The sequence below is a fragment of the Loxodonta africana genome, chromosome 7 (genome assembly GCF_030014295.1).
Source record: "Loxodonta africana isolate mLoxAfr1 chromosome 7, mLoxAfr1.hap2, whole genome shotgun sequence".
Taxonomy (NCBI): Eukaryota; Metazoa; Chordata; class Mammalia; order Proboscidea; family Elephantidae; genus Loxodonta; species Loxodonta africana.
Genome location: NC_087348.1, coordinates 106,076,740 through 106,094,763, shown reverse-complemented (window position 1 = coordinate 106,094,763; position 18,024 = coordinate 106,076,740). Strand labels below are relative to the sequence as shown.

The 18,024-nt window shown below is 37.3% G+C and overlaps 1 long non-coding RNA gene across 1 annotated transcript in view; it reads left to right on the top strand.

The window, feature by feature from the left end:
• The first annotated feature begins 12,892 nt into the window (after positions 1–12,892).
• Positions 12,893–18,024, top strand: part of LOC135231745 (uncharacterized) — a 33,184-nt gene continuing 28,052 nt past the window's right edge. The window contains exon 1 of the long non-coding RNA XR_010322503.1: positions 12,893–12,909. This is a non-coding gene — a long non-coding RNA (uncharacterized LOC135231745). The remainder of the gene's footprint in view (positions 12,910–18,024) is intronic.

Below are 18,024 nucleotides of genomic sequence, written 5' to 3'. Positions count from 1 at the left end.
AAATTTCGATACACCACAATTGAAAATTTGCTCAGTGCTTTACAGTGTACAAAGAATTTTCACTCTTTCATTTTAAGAATGAAAGAGACCTCTGTAGGGTAGGTTTTTGCTTCCAGATGAGAAAACTGAGAACTTGAGTGACTTTTCTAATAAGAATATGACAGATGAACTTCATCCTTTATCAATAAGCTGAAAAAAAAAAAAGCGGGGGTAAATTCTGTATTTGAAAATGTGCCCATAGGGAAAACTCAAGAGACCCTGATGGCATATTAGTAGCTAAGGCTGCTAATCAAAATGTCGGCAGTTCTAATCCACCAGGTGCTCCTTGGGAACTCTATGGGGGCAGTTCTACTCTGTCCTATAGGGTCTCTATGAGTCGGAATTGATAAATGGTAAGAAGCTTTTTTGGTTTCTATATGGCTGAAATGAGTACTTGCTCTTTAGGAGCTAATTTGCCCCTCAATATTATTTAAAATTTGTAGCTTGAGTAGTTTTTTTTTTTTGGAATAATAAATGTGAAATGAAGATGGTCCCAGAAAAAAGTAGAATTATCCTCTTTAGAGGGTGTGCACTGTGGGAGTGACAGATTTACCAGTATATTCTTCCCACTTTTGAGGCTGTACAGTCTGTCTCCCTAATGTGGCATAATTACCATCTAAAGTGACACACCGCATGAACCATCTTGGCACAGAAGTGGGGTTTATTGTGTTCTGGAAATATTTACAGTCATATAAGTTAGATGCTGTCATGAAACCAGTCTAAAGCACTGTTTAAACTCCTGACTTAGAATGTGTTTAAAACATTCTCTTCAGAACAAATAATACATGTGCTTTTGAAAACACATATCTGTCCAAAGCTTGGCAGACACCATTGGTTGTCTACCTAGCAGCTATTTTGCTCCTTCCTTGTGGCTGGTAGACCCTGATTTTATAACTATGTTGCTAAAAACTTTGGCAATTTCTTAGAAAGTTAAACATATTGCATTTTTACACAGTCCATGAGTCTGTTAGTTTGTCATACTGTGGTGTCTTGCGTGTTGCTGTGATGCTTGAAGCTATGCCACAGCCAACACAAATGCCAGCAGTGTCACCCATGGTGGATAGGTTTCAGTGGAGCTTCCAGACTGACAGACTAGGAAGAATGAATTGATAGTCTACTTCTGAAAAAATTGGCCAGTGGAAACCTTATGAATAGCAGTGGAACATTGTCTGATATAGTGCCAGAAAACAAGCCCCTCAGGTTGGAAGGCACTCAAAATAAAACTTGAGAAATAGCTGCCTCCTCGAAGTAGAGTCAACCTTAAATGACATGGAGTGTCATTCAGCCTTCAAGGAGTTCATTTGCTGAGGTGGCATTGACTTAAATGAGAAAAAACAGCTACAAACATCCATTAACAATCAATACATGGGATGTATAAAGTATGAATCTAGGAAAATTAGAGGTCATCAGAAATAAAATGGACTGCAGAAAGATCAATATCCTAGGAATTAGTGAGATGAAATGGACTGGTATTGACCATTTTGAATCAGACAATTATATGGTCTACTGTGCCAGAAATAAATTGAAGAGGCATAACATCGCATTCATTGTCAAAAATAACATTTCAGGATCCATCTTGCAGTATAACTCTGTCAGTGATAAAATAATATCCATCTGCCTCCAAGGAAGACCAGTTAATATGACTATTATTCAAATTTATGCTTCAACCACTAAGACTTAAGATGACAAAATTGAAGATTTTTACCAACTTCTGCAGTCTGAAATTGATCAAACATACAATCAACATGTATTGATAATTACTGGTGATTGGAATACAAAAGTTGGAAGCAAAGAAGAAGGATCAGTAGTTGGAAAAATATGGCCTTCGTGAGAGAAACGATGTGGAAAGAGACAATGAAGAAGCTCAATATCATTAGTCAGAACAAGGCCAGGGATCGACTGAGAAACAGACCATGAATGGCTCAGATGAGAGCTCAAGTCGAAGCTAAAGAAAATTAGAGCCAAAATATAACTTTGAGTATATCCCACCTGAATTTAGAGACCATCTCAAGAATAGATTTAATGCATTAAACATTAATGACCAAAAACCAGACAAACTGTGGGATGTTATCAACGACATCATACATAAAGAACACAGGAAAGAAAGAAAAGACCAAAATGGATGTCAGAATAGACTCTGAAACTTGCTCTTGAATGTAGAGTATATAAAGTGAATAGAAGAAATGATAAAGTAAAAGAGTTGAACCAAAGATTTTAAAGGTTGTCTCAAGAAGACAAAGTATTGTAATGAAATGTTCAAAGAACTGGAGTTAGAAAACCAAAAGGGAAGAGTACGCCTGTCATTTCTCAAGATGAAAGAACTAAAGAAAAAGATTCAAGCCTCGAGTTACAATATTGAAGGATTCTACAGGGAAAGTATTGAATGACACAGGAAGCATCAAAAGAAGATGAAAGAAATACAGAGTCACCATACCAGAAAGAATTGGTCAATGTCCAACCATTTCAGGAGGTAGCATATGATGAAGAACCAAATATCTTGAAGGAAGAAGTCCAATCTACACTGAAGACACTGGTGAAAAATGAAGCCCTAGGAATTGACGATATACCAATTGAGATATTTAAACAAACGGATACAGCCTTGGAGGTGCTCACTTGTCTATGTTAAGAAATTTAGAAGACAGCTCCCTAGCCAACCAACTGGAAGAGATCCATATTTGTGCCCATTCCAAAGAAAGGTGATCCAACAAAATGGGGACATTATCATTAATATCATACACAAGCATTGCAGCAGTACATCAACAGGGAACCGCCAGAAATTCAAGCTGGATTCAGAAGAGGACATGAAATGAGGGATATCATTGCTGATGCCAGATGGATCTCAGCTGAAAGCACAGACTGTCAGAAAGAAGTTTACTTGTGTTTTAATAACTATGCAAAGGCACTGGGCAGTGTGGATCATAACAAATTATGGACAACATTGCAAAAAACACGAATTCCAGATCACTTAATTGTGCTCATAAGGAACCTGTACATAGACCAAGAGGTAGTTGTTAGAACAGAACAAGGGAATACTGCATGGTTTAAAGTCAGAAAAGGTTGAGTCAGGATTGTATCCTTTCGCCATACTTATTCAAACTGAATGGTAAGCAAGTAATCAGAGAAGCTAGGCTACATGAAGAAGAAAACTGCGTCAGGATTAGAGGAGATCTCATTAACAACCTGCAATATGCAGATGACACAACCTTGCTTGCTGAAAGTAAAGAGGATTTGAAGCACTTACTGAAGAAGATCAAAGACTACAACCGCCAGTATGGATTGCACCTCAACATAAAGAAAACAAAAATCCTCGCAGCTGGACCAGTAAGCAGCATCGTGATAAACAGAGGAAAGATTGAAGTTGTCAAGGATTTCATTTTACTGGATCCACAATCAACACCCATAGAAGCAGCAGTCAAGATATCAAATGACATATTGCATTGGGCAAATCTGCTGCAAAAGGTGTCTTTAAAGTGTTAAAAAGCAAGGATGTCATTTTGAGGACTGAGGTGTGCCTGACCCAAGCCATGGTATTTTCAGTTGCCTCATATGCATGGGAAAGCTGGACAATGTATAAGGAAGACTGAAGAAGAATTGATGCTTTCGATTTATGGTGTTGGCGAAGAATATTGAATATACCATGGACCATGGACTGCAAGAAGATCAAACAAATCTGTCTTGGAAGAACAGCCAGAATGCTCTTTAGAAGCAAGGATGACTAGACTTCTCATGTACTTTGGACATGTCTTCAGAGGGGACGAGTCTCTGGAGAAGAACTTCTTGCTTGGTAAAAGTTGGAAACTTGGAAGACCCTAGGTGAGATGGACTGACACAGTGGCTGCAACAATGGGCTCAAGAATAACGACTGTGAAGATGGCACAGGACTGGACAGCATTTTGTTCTGTTATACATAGGGTCACTATGGGTTGGGACTGTCTTGATGGCCACTAACAAAAAAAAATGTTTTTATGCAAATAATGTGAATCTTCTCCCTTTGTTTGCCAACCATGCTCCTTGCCTCCTCCCCCACAGTATTTTTGCAAGTGCCTCTATGCCATTTTTTTTTTCATGTTGCTGTAAAAAGAAAAAAACAAAAAAATTTGCATACCATGCTTATGAAAATGCCTTGCGGAGGGAGGGCACAGTTGGCAAACAAACATAGAAGGTGTACATTATATGCATAAAAAAAGGTATACCTACCCTATAAACAAGGAGCCCTGTGGCAAAGTGGTTAAGTGCTCAGCTGTTAACCAAAAGGGCGGTAGATCAAACCCAACAACAGCTTGTTTTTGGAACAGTCTGCTTCCATAAATATTACAGCTTTGGAAACCCCATGGAGCAGTTGTACTCTGGTTTATAGTGTCACTATGAGCCGGAGTTGACTTGACTGCCAAGGTACCCTGTAAACCAGCCATTTCACTCCTAGATATTTACGCAAGATAAATAAATGCATACATATATGTAAATATTTGCACATGAATGTTCATAGAAAATTTACTTAGTAGCCCAAAACTGAAAACGATGCACAAATGTACATCAACAATGTAATGAATAAACCCATGTGGCATATTCATGCAATGGAATACTAGCTAGCAATAAAAAGTAATGAAAAATTGGTTACGTGTAACAATATGAATAAACCATAAAACAATTATGCTAAATGAAAGAACCCAAGAAAAGAACAGTATATACTGTAAGATTCCAGGGTGGAGTGGGGGCAAGGAGTCACAAGAAAGGATTAAAAAGAGTCATGAAGGTGGAGCCAAGATGGCAGAATAGACAGATGCTTCCGCTGAGCCCTCTTTACAACAAAGACCTGAAAAAACAAGTGAAACGAGTATATTTGTGACAAGCTGGGAGCCCTGAGCATCAAAGGCAAGCTTAGACAACGAACTGAGGGGCAGGGGGTGGAAAAGACCATTCAGAAGCAGAGAGGAGTTACCAGACCTGAATCGTGGGAGCCCTCAGGCGCCATTCCTGGAGCGGCGGCAACAGCAGTGGGCTGGTACTAGAGTTCCACCGCAGTTTCCTCAGGGAGAAGCAGCCAGCCACACAGCCCACTCACACCTCCAGAACCTGAGGAGAACAGCACTCTCGGCAAAAGCTAAGTACTTGCGTATATTTTACCATGCCCCCCACCCCCAAGCCGGCTTCAGTGGCTGAATCTCTGGGCCTGAGATAGACCCTGGTGAACACCTAGAGCCATCCTCCCAAACTTGGGGAAAGAAAAAATTTGAAACTGGGGAGAAAAGATAATTTGCTAGCTAGCTCCATTAACTGGGGGAGCTCAGGACAGAAGCAGCTCCTGTCCAGGCATAAACCCACTGTGGACCTTGAGTACCTTTCCGTTCTGCATGGACCTGGACCTGTGTGGGCCTGTTTCAGGAGAATAGGCCCTTGTTGGAAGACTCCAACCATTTCAGCTATGCAGTGGAGAGGTGGGTGTTTGATGTTTGACATTGCTTTGCCTATTAAACAAGGTCCTCATCTACCCACATCAGGGACCTAAGGACTAGTAGCTCCACTCAGGTCACCCAGCCACCCATGGCAGAGGTCCAAAGATAACTGGTACCTCCCAGTCCTTACAACCCAAAACTTTGGGTGCCCAAGTTCCCTCTGCAGAACTCACCCATCAGCACACTCTAGGGAACAGAGATGTGTTTTCCTCAGAGACACTTGGGGGTCAGTTCTCAGCCCCCTGCCTTGTTCAGAGCATGACCCCCTGTTGCAATCAGATACCGGTATATACGCCAATCACCCCTGCCTCTCTAAGACTGTAGGACAGAGCCTATACCATACACTTGATGATCAGCTACCTGGAAACCTGAGCTGAATTCATACAAGAAAACTAAATGGACTCCTAGACTGATATACCTTATAACAGCTCTAGCCAGCTGGGGACAGGACACCAGAGATCCAAAGGTGAAAATAATCAAGCTAGCTCACTCAAGCAACCCATAGGGGTATACCAAAACAAAACAAAGCAAGCAGCTACAACACAGTAAGGAAGCATAAACTAATACAATAACTTATAGATGGCTTGGAGACAACAGGCAATATCAAGTCACATAAAGAAACAGACCATGATCACCTCAACAGGCTCTCAAAGAAAAGAATCCAGGGATCTTCTAGATGAAAGTGCATTCCTGGAATTACCAGATGCAGAATACAAAAGTTTAATATACAGAACCTTTCAAGACATCAGGAAGGAAAAGAGGTAATATGCAGAACAAGCCAAGAAACACACAGATAAAGCAACTGAAGAAATTAGAAAGATTTTTCAGGAATATAATGAAAAGTTTAATAAGCTGGAAAAATCCATAGGCAGACACCATCAGAAATTCAGAAGATTAACAATAAAATTACAGAAGTAGACAACTCAACAGAAAATCAGAGGAGCAGAAATGAGCAAGTAGAACCTAGAATTTCTGAACTCAAAGATAAATCACTTGGCACTAATATATTTGAAGAATAATCAGATAAAAGAACTTAAAAAAATGAAGAAAACTTAAGAATCCTGTGGGACTCTATCAAGAGAAATAACCTACGACTGATTGGAGTACCAGAACAGGGAGGGATAACAGAAAATACAGAGAAAATTGTTGAAGACTTGTTGGCAGAAAACTTCCCTGATATTGTGAAAGATGAGAAGATATCTATCCAAGATGCTCATTGAACTCCACATAAGGTACATCTTAAAAGAAAGTCACCAAGACATATTATAATCAAACTTGCCAAAGCCAAAGATAAAGAGAGAATTATAAGAGCACCAAGGGATAAACGAAAAGCCACCACAGAGGAGAGCCAAAAAGAATAAGTTCAGACTACTCGGCAGAAGCCATGCAGACAAGAAGGCAATGGGATGACATATTTAAAAAATTGAAGGAAAAAAACTGCCTGCCAAGAATCATATATCCAGCAAAACTGTCTCTCAAATATGAAGGTGAAATTAAGACATTTCCAGATAAACACAAGTTCAGGGAATTTGTCAAAACCAAACCAAAACTACAAGAAATACTAAAGGGAGTTCTTTGGTTAGAAAATCAATAATATCTGGTATGAATCCAAGACTAAACCACTGGGCAGAGCAACCAGAAGTCAACCCAGACAGGGAAATCCAAAAAATCAAAGCAAGATTATTAATAAAAAAAGCCCAAAATAGGGTAACAATGATGTTATTTTATAAAAGAAGACAACATTAAAATAATAAAGAGGGACTAAGAAATGTAATCATACACCTTGCATATGGAGAGGAAGATATGGTGATGCAAAGTAATAAAAGCGAGTTTTAAATTTAGAAACATAGGGGTAAATAATAAGGTAACCACAAAGGAGACAAACTACCCTACTCATCAAAATAAAATACAAGGGAAAAATACAGACTCAGCAGAAACAAAATCAACAACAAGAACTATGAGGAAAAGACAATATATAAAGAAAATCTACTCAGCACATAAAATCAAGTGGGAAAAAGAAAGTGTCAACACACAAAAATAGACATCAAAATAATAGCACTAAATTCATACCTATCCATAATTACCCTGAATGTAAATGGACTAAATGCACCAATAAAGAGACAGAAACTGGCAGAATGGATTAAAAAACAAGATCCATCTATATGCTGCCTACAAGAGACACACCTTAGACTTAGAGGCACAAACAAACTAAAACACAAAGGGTGGAAAAAAATATATGAAGCAAACAACAATCAAAAAAGAGCAGGAGTGGCAATATTAATTTCTGATAAAATAGACTTTAAAGTTAAATCCATCAGAAAGGATAAGGAAGGACATTATATAATGATTAAAGGGACAATACACCAAGAAGATATAACCATATTAACTATTTATGCACCCAATGACAGGGCTGCAAGATACATAAAACAAACTCTATCAGCATTGAAAATTGAGATAAACAGCTCCACAATAATAGTAGGAGACTTCAACAGAACACTTTCAGTGAAGGACAGGATATCCAGAAAGAAGCTCAATAAAGACACAGGATATCTAAATGTCACAATCAACCAACTTGACCTCGTAGGTATACACAGAACACTCCACCCAACAGCAACCAAGTATGCTTTCTTTTCTAGTGCACATGGAACACTCTCTAGAATAGACCACATATTAGATCACAATTTTTTTTTTTTTTAGCAGAATCCAAAACATTGAAATAATACAATTTTTTTTTTTTTTTTATCTTCTCTGACCATAAGGCCATAAAAGTGGAAATCAATAACAGGAAAAGCAGGGAAAAGAAATCAAACACTTGGAAACTGAACAATACCCTGCTCAAAAAAGACTGGATTACAGAAGACATTAAGGATGGAATAAAGAAATTCAGAGAATCCAATGAGAATGAAAACTCTTCCTATCAGAATCTTCGGGACACGGCAAAAGCGGTGCTCAGAGGCCAATTTATATCAATAAATACACACATCCAAAAAGAAGAAAGGGCCAAAATCAAAGAATTATCCCTACAACTTGAACAAATAGAAAGAGATCAACCAAGGAAACCCACAGGCACCAGAAGAAAACAAATAATAAAAATTAGAGCTGAACTAAATGAAATAGAAAGCAGAAAAACAATTGAAAGAATTAATAAGACCAAAAGCTGCTTTTTTGAAAAAATCAACAAAATTGATAAACCACTGGCCAAGCTGACAACAGAAAAACAGGAGAGGAAGCAAATAACCTGAATAAGAAATGAGATGGGCGATATTACAACAGACCCAACTGAAATTAAAAGAATCATATCAGATTACTATGAAAGATTGTACTCAAACAAATTTGAAAACTCAGAAGAATTGGATGAATTCCTAGAAACACACTACCTACCTAAGCTAACACAAACAGAGGTAGAACAACGAAATAGACCCTTAACAAAAGAAGAAATTGAAAAGGTAATCAAAAAACACCCAACAAAAAAAAGCCCTGGTCTGGAAGACTTCACTGCAGAGTTCTACCAAACATTCAGAGAAGAGTTAACACCACTACTACTAAACGTATTTCAGAGCATAGAAAAGGACAGAATACTACCAAACTCATTCTATGAAGCCACCACATCCCTGATACCAAAACCAGGTAAAGACACCACAAGAAAAGAAAATTATAGACCTATATCCCTCATGAACATAGATGCAAAAATCCTCAACAAAATTCTAGCCAATAAAATTCAACAACATATCAAAAAAATAATTCGCCATGACCAAGTGGGATTCATACCAGGTATGCAGGGATGGTTCAACATTAGAAAAACAATTAACGTAATCCACCACATAAATAAAGCAAAAGACAAGAATCACATGATTTTATCAATTGATGCAGAAAAGGCATTTGACAAAGTTCAACACTCGCTCATGATAAAAACTCTTAGCAAAATAGGAATAGACAGAAAATTCCTTAACATAATAAAGGGCATTTATACAAAGCCAACAGCCAACATCACCCTAAATAGAGAGAGCCTGAAAACATTCCCACTGAGATCAGGAACCAGACAAGGATGCCCTTTATCACAACTCTTCTTTAACATTGTGCTGGAAGTCCTAACCAGAGCAATTAGGCTAAATAAAGAAGTAAAGGGCATCCAGATTGGCAAGAAAGAAGTAAAAGTATCTCTATTTGCAGATGACATGATCTTATACACAGAAAACCCTAAGGAATCCTCCAGAAAACTACTGAAACTAACAGAAAATTTCAACAGAGTATCGGGATACAAGATAAACATACAAAAATCAGTTGGATTCCTCTACACCAACAAAAAGAACATCAAAGAGGAAATCACCAAATCAATGCCATTTACAGTAGCCCCCAAGAAGATAAAATACTTAGGCATAAATTTTGCCAGAGATGTAAAAGACTTATACAAAGAAAACTACAGCACACTTCTGCAAGAAACCAAAAGAGTCTTACATAAGTGGAAGAACATACGTTGCTCATGGATAGGAAGAGTTAACGTTATAAAAATGTCTATTCTACCAAAAGCGATCTATACATTTAATGAAATTCCGATCCAAATCCCAATGAAACTCTTTAGTGAGATGGAGAAACAAATCACCAACTTCATATGGAAGGGAAAGAGGCCCCGGATAAATAAGGCATTACTGAAAAAGAAGAACAAAGTGGGAGGCCTTACTCTACCTGACCTTAGAACCTATTATACCGCCACAGTAGTCAAAACAGCCTGGTACTGGTACAACAACAGATACATGGACCAATGGAACAGAATCGAGAACCCAGACATAAAACTATCCACATATGAGCAGTTGATATTTGACAAAGGCCCCAAAACAGTTAAATGGGGAAAAGACAGTCTTTTTAACAAATGGTGCTGGCATAACTGGATATCCATCTGCAAAAAAATGAAAAAAGACCCGTACCTCACTCCATGCACAAAAACTAACTCAAAATGGATCAAAAACCTACATATAAAATCTAAAACAATAGAGATCATGGAATAAAATAGGGACAACATTAGGAGCCCTAATACATGGCATAAACAATGTACAAAACATTATTAAGAATGCAGAAGAAAAACTAGATAACTGGGAGCTCCTAAAAATCAAACACCTATGCTCATCCAAAGACTTCACCAAAAGAGTAAAAAGACTACCTACAGACTGGGAAAAAGTATTTAGCTATGATATTTCTGATCAGCGTCTGATCTCTAAAATCTACATGATACGGCAAAAACTCAACTGCAAAAAGACAAATAACCCAATTAAAAAATGGGCCAAAGATAAGAATAGATGCTTCACTAAAGAAGACATTCAGGTAGCTAACGGATATATAAGGAAATGTTCACGATCACTAGCTGTTAGAGAAATGCAGATCAAAACTACAATGAGATATTATCTCACTCCAACAACGCTGGCATTAATTTAAAAAACACAAAATAATAAATGTCAGAGGGGCTCTGGAGAGTTTGGAACACTTATACACTGCTGGTGGGAATGTGAAATGGTACAATTACTTTGGAAATCGATTTGTCACTTCCTTAAAAAGCTAGAAATAGAACTACCATATGACCCAGAAATCCCACTCCTTGGAATATACCCTAGAGAAATAAGAGCCTTTACACCAACAGATATATGCACACCCATGTTTACTGCAGCACTGTTTACAATAGTAAAATGATGGAAGCAACCAAGGTGCCCATCAATGGATGAATGGATAAATAAATTATGGAATATTCACACAGTGGAATACTAGGCATTGATAAAGAACAGTGAGGAATCTGTGAAACATTTCATAACATGGAGGAACCTGGAAGGCATTATGCTGAGTGAAATTCGTCAGTTGCAAAAGGACAAATATTGTATAAGACCACTATTATAAGAACTTGAGAAATAGTTTAAACTGAGAAGAAAACATTCTTTTGTGGTTACGAGAAGGGGAAGGCAGGGATGGTAGGAAAGGGGCATTCAGTAATTAGATAGTAGATAAGAACTACTTTAGGTGAAGGGGAAGACAGCACAAAATACAGGGGAGGTCAGCACAATTGGACTAAACAAAAAGCAAAGAAGTTTCCTGAATAAACTGAATGCTTCAAAGGTCAGTGTAGCAGGGTTAGGGGCCTGGGGACCATGGTTTCAGGGGACATCTAAGTCAATTGGCGTAATAAAATCTATTAAGAAAACATTCTGCATCCCACTTTGAAGAGTGGCGTCTGGGGCCTTAAACGCTAGCAAGCATCAATTGGTCTCAACGCACCTGGATCAAAGGAGAATGAAGAACACCAACGACACAAGGCAATTACGACCCCAAGAGACAGTAAGGGCCACATGAACCAGAGACTACATCATCCTGAGTCCAGAAGAACTAGATGGTGCCTGGCTACACTGATAACTGCCCTGACAGGGAACACAACAGAGAACTCCTGAGAGAGCAGGAGAGCAGTGGGATGCAGACCCCGAATTCTCATAAGACCAGACTTAATGGTCTGACTGAGACTGGAAGGACCCCAGTGGTCATGGCCACCAGTCCTTTTATTGGCCCAGGACAGGAACCATTCCCGAAGCCAACTCTTCAGACATGGGTTTGACTGGACAGTGGGTTGGAGAGGGATGCTGGTGAGGAGTGAGCTTCTTGGATCAGGTGGACACTTGAGACTATGTTGGCATCTCCTGTCTGGAGGGGAGATGAGAGGGTGGAGGGGGTTAGAAGCTGGCGAAATGGACACGAAAAGAGAGAGTTGAGGGAGAGAGCGGGCTGTCTCATTAGGGGGAGAGTAATTGGGAGTGTGTAGCAAGGGGTATATGGGTTTTTGTGTGAGAGACTGACTTGATTTGTAAACTTTCGCTTAAAGCACAATAAAAATTATTAAAAAAAGGGGGCGGATGAAGAATCTTTGGGGTTTGATACATATATTATCTGGTTTTTGGGATGGTTTCATGGATGTGTATATATGTAAAAACACATCAAACTGTCAAACTGTGCGTTTGAAACATACACAATTTATTGTATGTCAATTATACCTCATTCCAAAAAAAAAAAAAAAATTGCCAAAGAGTCAATTCCAACTCATAGTGACCCCAAATAAAAGAGTATTCTGGGGCTCCATCTAGGTTCAGTTGAGAACAAGTATGGTTTATATGCTTCATAAATGAGGAAAGTACTTCTTAACTCCTGCCGATTGTGAGAAATATGCATAAGTGCTGTGGGAACACATGAGAAGATCATCTAACCAAGCTTTGGAAGCCAAGTTTATCAGTTCAGAAAGATGATAGCTTCTTAAGGCCAGTAGAAGGAGCTAAGTGAAAAGGGAAATAGCAGAAGGTGTTTTCCCACTAGGGAGTCTTGCATAAGCAAAGTCTCAAAAGTGAAGGAGAGAAGGAACTTAAAGTATTTGCTGCCAAGTTGACTCCGACTCATGGTGAGTAGAACTTTGCTCCATAAGGTTTTCAATGGCTGATTTTTGGGAAGTAGATCATCAGGCCTTTCTTCTGAGGCATCTCTGGGTAGATTTGAACCTTCAACCTTTTGGTTAGCCGAGCATGCTAACCGTTTGTACCAACCAAGAACTCCTTCGGGAACTTGTTGTTTTTGTTTGTTGCCATCAACTCCGAAAACGATTCTTAAGTAGAATAATGATAGCAGTAAGGGAACCGGTGAATACATAGATCAATGACATTATAACAGTGACCCTGAGGAACTGGACTAGGCTGAAGCCTCCCCTGCTTCCATAAGTTTAGTTTTCATCACAGTTTCAAACTGAGCATTTTTGAGGAATTCTAATTTTTTCCAAGACAGCAATCTGTGCATGATAAATTTTCTGCTAAAACAAACATTTCAAAATGCTCCAGTCTTTTTAACAGGATAAGAAAGAGCTCACTAACATAACTAAGGAAATGTTGTTTCTGCATAACATGAGTCCGAAAGGTGAGAACCTCATTCTTTGCCTAAAAAAAGAAAAATACTCTCAATTTCAAATTTCCCAAACAACTTGCATTCCTGCCTAGCTCTGAATCAGTATAGGTTTAGGGTTCAAACCTATAATTTAAAAGCTGTACGATCTGAATATTTTACTTTGATTCTTTACAAACAAAAAATATTTATCCTCTGAAAAAATTGCTGTGTGGCCTGCACAGCGCTAGGCGCAGAAGTTACAAATATAAGAATGACAGAGTTCGTAGTATTTGGGAAAAATGGGGTTGCGATTAAGAATAGGCATGCAAGCCTGGTCTTCTCTTTAGTAACCACGAAACTCAACGTGCTTGCTGAACACTAGTTAAGTGGCATTGGAAATTCTGTCTGAGGCCTGAAGTTTCCATAGTGTTACCTACTTACTCACCAAGGGAGGGTTCAACCATGTTAAAAGAAACTGGAATGTGACCTGGGACTGAATTTTGCATCTTGATGACATAGTCTTAAACCCAAAATCCCCTTCTGTGGGGTTGAGATTAGAAAGATTAGGAGCACAGAACAATATTTGTTTCAAAAGCAAGCTCTAGGCTTGTAGGTCTGCTTGACAAGAGGACTTTGATCTTTCTCATTTTGTTAATTTGTAAATCCAATCACACTGGCAGTTGAATGCACAGATCTCATTCCCTCTCCTGAGCAAGGCATCCCTCTGAACTGCTATATGGCCAGACAGAAACTCTCACTGAGAGAATTCATGTTAAGCCTCATGACTCGGGCTTGCTGTTATAGAATGTATTTTAGTTTTAATAGTAGAGAGAATGAATATGGTAAATATCATGTACAATTTAGATTGACCATCAGAATCAATAAATCAGAAACTTTTCTAATATGGTATATTTATTTTATATGTGTATGTATATATACATGAATTAGAATTTCCAGCAGAAAACAAGTTAGTGAATTTAACCCACTACAGTAGATTTATAAAAGCTTCTAGAGTTAGAATAGAAACACAGCATTCAAAATGAAAAATAAAACATAGCATTGATTTGGATTTCCAGTGAGTCACTAAGGAAATGAAATTATTCAATAAGTGACATTGGGACAAGTGTTTTACTAGTAAATAAAAAAACGGACTGGATCATTACATTAGTCCTTATACAAAAATAAAAATTAAAATATTAAAAAAATTTCAAATACAGATTATATATGCATATATATGTATGTATATATAAATATGTATACCTATGTGTGTATATATATATATATGTATGTATATATGTGTGTGTGTATATATATATGTCACAGGATAATTTTTAAACAATCTTGCAAAACCTGAAAACCTTGATGGAAATGATCGAAAATTAGATTGTCTTCATCAAAATTTTAAACCTCTAAAGGGAAAAAAAAAGAAACCCCCAAGCCAAATAAAATAACAAATTGTAAAAAAAAGAAAATTAAACCTCTGTATGAAAAAGTCAATAATATCTGCAATGCATATCAAAGATTAAACTAATCCTTTGATTCTACTTAAACATCTTCCAAATCAATAAGAAAGACAAGCCAATTGAAAATAAATAGGAGAGGGATCAAAGATGAAGAACAGGCAGTTTAAAGAGAAAAAAACACAAACAGCTCATAAAAGATAAAAATGCTGTATTTCAGTCAGAGTAAAAGAAATGCAAATTAACATATTAAGATTCTGTGCTTCCCACATCATTCGAGAAAGATTAAAAAAAAATTGTTGGGAAGTGTCTGGGGAAATAAGCAATGTTTGTGGGAGTGTAATTGAAGAAGCTCTTCGGAAGAAATCTTGGCTATACTGACCAAAATGCAAAGCTATACACATAGCTATTTAATCCAGCAATCTTATGATTCAAAATTTGACTAGAGTCACATTTATACATGTACACAGAGATGTGTTGTACAACGATGATCATTATGGTTTTATTACTAATAGAAAAAATAAAAATAAACCTTAATTCTGTCAGTAGGGATGCTTACATAAATTATGTCACATCTATGCAAAGAAATATAATGTCGCTGTTAAAGAATGAGGCATATTTGTATGTGTCGAAATGGACAGAACTCAAGATATAACACTGAGTAAAAACAAAGTAGAGAAAAGTATGTATAAAAAGCTCCAATTTGCACGAAATGAAACTACAGACACTCATACCTGTATAACCTTGTCAAAATTCTGGAAGGATACATATGAAACTGTTGATAATGTTATCTCACAGAAGTAAGATTGAAGGTCTAGGGTGGTAGACAGATGCTTCTTAGTGTGTAACTTTTTATATTACCTGGATTCTTTTTATTATATGACTATTTTCATAACAATAAAAATATTTTTAAACATCACTAAAATGATTTAAATTTTGACTTCAGAATAATAATATCCATTAGCTGAGTGCTTAACATGTATCAAATGCTGTGCTATGTTTTTAAAACACTATTTCTAAACCTCAAGACTATAACATAGTTTATTTCTTTGTTTTAAATACGAGGGAAGGAAGGCTCAGAGACATTAAAAAAAGCTTGCAAAAATTCACATAACTCTGAAGTGTGATATTTACTCCACCCTAAAATCTCATTAACTAAATGAGATAGAAGTTGAGGCTCCTAAGCACCAATGTCAGGATTCAGCATATTTGTGAAAATGGGGATAATTTGCTATCTTCTCTATTTATTCACTTGATTTTTACAGTGTTCGTGGGTAGGGAGAGAACTCCTGATTCTGGCAATGACACAGTAACTGGCACTAGTCTATCCCTCTTGCCACAGACAACTATAAAACTGGACAAAATATATGAAAAGTAAAAGTATTTTCAGACATTGTGTAACAGACAGAACAGAATAAGGAAAACAAATGAGGTAGGCTTCGTGATTGCCCCAGTTTTCAGCTCAGAGGCACTTTCTTGACAATAGCACTTGAAGCTAGAGATCAAGAAGAGCACACATTTAAAATTTAAATCATTTTAGTGAGGAGAAAAGAGATCATAGTTTGGAGATAATGTCGGGGCTAGAATTTTCTGGGCAGAGTACTAGAAAGGAGATAAAAACCACACACACACACACACACACACACACACACACACATCATGTAATTGCCTTAAAGGTGTATCAAATCAATGTGACCCCATGTGTGTCAGAGTAGAACTGCACCCCATAGGGCTTTCACAATTAGATCACCAGGCCTTTCTTCCAAGGTACCTCTGGATGAACTCAAATAGCCAACCTTTCTGTTAGAAGTGGGGCGTGTTAATCCTTTCACTACCCAGGGACTCCAGACAGGTGTGCAAAAAAGTAGCTCCCATTTAGTCTTTGGCTCAGTACAAAGCTGTGCATTCATAGGGTGAGATTCTGAAAGGCCAGGCAAAGAACAACTACCAGAGGCCGAGATCTCGATGGAGATTCAGAGCGTGCATATGTATTGGAAACATTTATGTTTCAACCATCCAGAGTAGAAAGACCTACTGAATACCCCAAACGCTCAGCTGTCGTGTCAATCCTATCAAAGCATAAAAACAAGTCTCAAAAGAACCCAGCTGATACACAGTAAATTAAGAGTTTACAAGCACAAAACTCAGCCCTCTTTAAATAAGAAAAGCAAAAATGTAGCATCCACAAAATCCAGGATTAAATAAAATATTACTCGACGAGTAAAAAAAAAAAAAAAAAAGAAGCAGAAATATGTGACTTATAGCCAGGAGAAAAACTGATCAATATAAAGAGATGCAGAAATGACAAAGAGGTTGGAATTAGCTAATCAGGAATATTATATACTAAACTTTTTCAGAAAATAGAAAATGAGAAAATACTTCCCAGATCCTTTTATGGGGCTGTCTTACCTGATAAAAAAAAAAATACCAAACCAAAATCAAATAAATAATTCACAAGAAAAACCTATTAAGAGTAATATTCATCAAGCATATTGGTTTATGAATAAATCAAATATATATATATTTTAAATAAAATTGTATAAAAATATAAAATCTCATGAACAAGTTAGGTTTCTCCCAGTATTTCAATTTTGATTCACATTCAGAATCAACCCATCAATGTAATTCAAAATACAAGCAGAATAAAAGAAAAAAAAATATATATATATAATCATTTCAAAGGAAGCAAAAAAAAAAAGGCAAAATGCCATACTTATTTATGATAAAACTCTCAACGTACTAGAAGTAAACTGACTCAATAAACTTCCTGATAAAGGGCATCTATAAAAAAGAAAAAAGAGATCAGGAAGACATAACCATATTAAATATTTATGCACCCAATGACAGGGCTGTAAGATACATAAATCAAATTTTAACAGAACTGAAAAGTGAGATAGACGCCTCCACGATTATAGTAGGAGACTTCAACACACCACTTTCGGAGAAGGACAGGACATCCAGTAAGAAGCCCAATAGAGACACGGAAGACCTAATTACAACAATCAACCAACTTGACCTCATTGACTTATACAGAACTCTCCACCCAACTGCTGCAAAATATACTTTTTTTTCTAGCGCACATGGAACATTCTCTAGAATAGACCACATATTAGGTCATAAAACAATCCTTTGCAGAATCCAAAACATCGAAATATTACAAAGCATCTTCTCAGACCACAAGG